Below are 5,000 nucleotides of genomic sequence, written 5' to 3'. Positions count from 1 at the left end.
TCTTTCTCCCTCTTTGTCTAAGACATTGTGGAACCCTCCCTCTTTCTCCCTCTTTGTCTAAGACATTGTGGAACCCTCCCTCTTTCTCCCTCTTTGTCTAAGACATTGTGGAACCCCTCCCTCTTTCTCCCTCTTTCTCCCTCTTTGTCTAAGACATTGTGGAACCCCTCCCTCTTTCTCCCTCTTTGTCTAAGACATTGTGGAACCCTCCCTCTTTCTCCCTCTTTGTCTAAGACATTGTGGAACCGCTCCCTCTTTGTCTAAGACATTGTGGAACTCCTCCCTCTTTGTCTAAGACATTGTGGAACCGCTCCCTCTTTCTCCCTCTTTGTCTAAGACATTGTGGAACCGCTCCCTCTTTCTCCCTCTTTGTCTAAGACATTGTGGAACCGCTCCCTCTTTCTCCCTCTTTGTCTAAGACATTGTGGAACCCCTCCCTCTTTCTCCCTCTTTCTCCCTCTTTGTCTAAGACATTGTGGAACCCCTCCCTCTTTCTCCCTCTTTGTCTAAGACATTGTGGAACCGCTCCCTCTTTCTCCCTCTTTGTCTAAGACATTGTGGAACCCTCCCTCTTTCTCCCTCTTTGTCTAAGACATTGTGGAACCCCTCCCTCTTTCTTCCTCTTTCTCTAAGACATTGTGGAACCCCTCCCTCTTTCTCCCTCTTTGTCTAAGACATTGTGGAACCCTCCCTCTTTCTCCCTCTTTGTCTAAGACATTGTGGAACCCCTCCCTCTTTCTTCCTCTTTCTCTAAGACATTGTGGAACCCCTCCCTCTTTCTCCCTCTTTGTCTAAGACATTGTGGAACCCCTCCCTCTTTCTCCCTCTTTGTTTAAGACATTGTGGAACCCTCCCTCTTTCTCCCTCTTTCTCCCTCTTTGTCTAAGACATTGTGGATCCTCTCCCTCTTTGTCTAAGACATTGTGGATCCCCTCCCTCTTTCTCCCTCTTTGTCTAAGACATTGTGGAACCCCTCCCTCTTTCTCCCTCTTTCTCCCTCTTTGTCTAAGACATTGTGGATCCTCTCCCTCTTTGTCTAAGACATTGTGGAACCCCTCCCTCTTTCTCCCTCTTTGAGTAAGACATTGTGGAAACCACTCCCTCTTTCTTCCTCTTTGTCTAAGACATTGTGGAACCCCTCCCTCTTTCTCCCTCTTTGTCTAAGACATTGTGGAACCCCTCCCTCTTTCTCCCTCTTTGTCTAAGACATTGTGGAACCCCTCCCTCTTTGTCTAAGACATTGTGGAACCCCTCCCTCTTTCTCCCTCTTTGTTTAAGACATTGTGGAACCCTCCCTCTTTCTCCCTCTTTCTCCCTCTTTGTCTAAGACATTGTGGATCCTCTCCCTCTTTGTCTAAGACATTGTGGAACCGCTCCCTCTTTCTCCCTCTTTGTCTAAGACATTGTGGAATCCCTCCCTCTTTCTCCCTCTTTGAGTAAGACATTGTGGAACCCTCCCTCTTTCTCCCTCTTTGTCTAAGACATTGTGGAATCCCTCCCTCTTTCTCCCTCTTTGAGTAAGACATTGTGGAACCCTCCCTCTTTCTCCCTCTTTGAGTAAGACATTGTGGAACCCTCCCTCTTTCTTCCTCTTTGTCTAAGACATTGTGGAACCCCTCCCTCTTTCTCCCTCTTTGTCTAAGACATTGTGGAACCCCTCCCTCTTTCTCCCTCTTTGTCTAAGACATTGTGGAACCCTCCCTCTTTCTCCCTCTTTGTCTAAGACATTGTGGAACCCTCCCTCTTTCTCCCTCTTTCTCCCTCTTTGTCTAAGACATTGTGGATCCTCTCCCTCTTTGTCTAAGACATTGTGGAACCCCTCCCTCTTTCTCCCTCTTTGTCTAAGACATTGTGGAATCCCTCCCTCTTTCTCCCTCTTTGAATAAGACATTGTGGAACCCCTCCCTCTTTCTCCCTCTTTGTCTAAGACATTGTGGAACCCCTCCCTCTTTCTCCCTCTTTGTCTAAGACATTGTGGAACCGCTCCCTCTTTCTCCCTCTTTGTCTAAGACATTGTGGAACCCCTCCCTCTTTCTCCCTCTTTGTCTAAGACATTGTGGAACCCTCCCTCTTTCTCCCTCTTTGTCTAAGACATTGTGGAATCCCTCCCTCTTTCTCCCTCTTTCTCCCTCTTTGTCTAAGACATTGTGGAACCGCTCCCTCTTTCTCCCTCTTTGTCTAAGACATTGTGGAATCCCTCCCTCTTTCTCCCTCTTTCTCCCTCTTTGTCTAAGACATTGTGGAACCGCTCCCTCTTTCTCCCTCTTTGTCTAAGACATTGTGGAATCCCTCCCTCTTTCTCCCTCTTTCTCCCTCTTTGTCTAAGACATTGTGGATCCTCTCCCTCTTTGTCTAAGACATTGTGGAACCGCTCCCTCTTTCTCCCTCTTTGTCTAAGACATTGTGGAACCCCTCCCTCTTTCTCCCTCTTTCTCCCTCTTTGTCTAAGACATTGTGGAACCCCTCCCTCTTTCTCCCTCTTTGTCTAAGACATTGTGGAACCGCTCCCTCTTTCTCCCTCTTTGTCTAAGACATTGTGGAACCCTCCCTCTTTCTCCCTCTTTGTCTAAGACATTGTGGAACCCCTCCCTCTTTCTCCCTCTTTGTCTAAGACATTGTGGAACCCTCCCTCTTTCTCCCTCTTTGTCTAAGACATTGTGGAATCCCTCCCTCTTTCTCTCTCTTTGTCTAAGACATTGTGGAACCCCTCCCTCTTTCTCCCTCTTTGTCTAAGACATTGTGGAATCCCTCCCTCTTTCTCCCTCTTTGTCTAAGACATTGTGGAACCCCTCCCTCTTTCTCCCTCTTTGTCTAAGACATTGTGGAATCCCTCCCTCTTTCTCCCTCTTTGTCTAAGACATTGTGGAATCCCTCCCTCTTTCTCCCTCTTTGTCTAAGACATTGTGGAATCCCTCCCTCTTTCTTCCTCTTTGTCTAAGACATTGTGGAACCCCTCCCTCTTTCTCCCTCTTTGTCTAAGACATTGTGGAACCCTCCCTCTTTCTCCCTCTTTGTCTAAGACATTGTGGAATCCCTCCCTCTTTCTCCCTCTTTCTCCCTCTTTGTCTAAGACATTGTGGAACCCTCCCTCTTTCTCCCTCTTTGTCTAAGACATTGTGGAACCCTCCCTCTTTCTCCCTCTTTGAATAAGACATTGTGGAACCCTCCCTCTTTCTCCCTCTTTGTCTAAGACATTGTGGAATCCCTCCCTCTTTCTCCCTCTTTCTCCCTCTTTGTCTAAGACATTGTGGAACCCTCCCTCTTTCTCCCTCTTTGTCTAAGACATTGTGGAACCCTCCCTCTTTCTCCCTCTTTGTCTAAGACATTGTGGAACCCCTCCCTCTTTCTCCCTCTTTGAATAAGACATTGTGGAACCCTCCCTCTTTCTCCCTCTTTGTCTAAGACATTGTGGAATCCCTCCCTCTTTCTCCCTCTTTCTCCCTCTTTGTCTAAGACATTGTGGAATCCCTCCCTCTTTCTCTCTCTTTGTCTAAGACATTGTGGAACCCCTCCCTCTTTCTCCCTCTTTGTCTAAGACATTGTGGAACCCCTCCCTCTTTCTCCCTCTTTGAATAAGACATTGTGGAACCACTCCCTCTTTCTCCCTCTTTGTCTAAGACATTGTGGAACCGCTCCCTCTTTCTCTCTCTTTGTCTAAGACATTGTGGAACCGCTCCCTCTTTCTCTCTCTTTGTCTAAGACATTGTGGAACCCCTCCCTCTTTGTCTAAGACATTGTGGAACCCCTCCCTCTTTCTCCCTCTTTGTCTAAGACTTTGTGGAACCGCTCCCTCTTTCTCCCTCTTTGTCTAAGACATTGTGGAACCGCTCCCTCTTTCTCCCTCTTTGTCTAAGACATTGTGGAACCCCTCCCTCTTTCTCCCTCTTTGTCTAAGACTTTGTGGAACCCCTCCCTCTTTCTCCCTCTTTGTCTAAGACATTGTGGAACCGCTCCCTCTTTCTCCCTCTTTGTCTAAGACATTGTGGAATCCCTCCCTCTTTGTCTAAGACATTGTGGAACCCCTCCCTCTTTCTCCCTCTTTCCTTCCTCTCCCTCATTCGCATGTGTTTTTGAGATAGAAAGAACCCATACATGAAATTAAGACATAGTTCAGAATAAGACATAGTAAAAAAAAAAAAAAAAAAAAAAAAAATCTTCCATTAACTAAAAATAAAAACAAGTAATATACATTATGCTCCAATGCGGAAAAAGGCCAGATATATGCCGGAGCATGAGAGAAAGAGCATGCCCCCTGCAAGAGTATGCTCGGCTGTACATTCCACATCTATAATTGAGAGCGTGAAGGCTGTAATTAATAACTTCAGTGAGATGTTAACAATCAAAGTCCTGGCGTTGGTTGATGGCTTTATAAATATAACATAAGGCCTCAACACTTCATTAATTTACCAAAGGCTGTTTGTTATAAGCTCAAAAGGATGCACCAAAGGGGAAAAAAATAACTGACATGACAAAAGGATAACACTTACTGGTGTCTCAATCCTTGGCTTGGATTTTCATTCTTGGTTTCGGAGATACAACGAAACCGGTGATTTTTTTTTTTTTTTTTTTTTTTTTTTTATAGTGATTGTGAATATTTCTTTAATCGATGACGAGACATCTTCTTTATACTGTATCACTGAGGGTGAGTTTGAGGTAGATGGCTTTTGTATGAGGTTGATTCTGGCTTCAGAGTTCTGTCTGTCTGCTTGTCTGTCTGTCTGTCTGTCTGTCTCTCTTTCATTCTCTTTTCGTGTTTTCTGTTCTGATCTGTTGTCTGTCTGTCTGTTTGTCTCTACCTCTACCTTTGTCTCCATATCTCTCTTTCTCTCATCCACCTTTTCTCTCTCAAATAATTAAGGTCATCGCAAAACTATCATGGTTACGTAACTATCATGGTCGTCATACTACCCCCCCTCCCCCCTTCTTAATCATGGTTCTCTCTGTGATAAAGGAAGTTTTTAATTATGTCGATTTAATTATGTTGATTATTATCTTTTGCA

The sequence above is a fragment of the Penaeus japonicus genome, unplaced genomic scaffold (genome assembly GCF_977035675.1).
Source record: "Penaeus japonicus unplaced genomic scaffold, GWHDUDI00000001_assembly GWHDUDI00000042, whole genome shotgun sequence".
NCBI classification, from domain to species: Eukaryota; Metazoa; Arthropoda; class Malacostraca; order Decapoda; family Penaeidae; genus Penaeus; species Penaeus japonicus.
The sequence above is the reverse complement of the archived record's forward strand: the minus strand, read 5'-3'. Positions refer to the sequence as shown.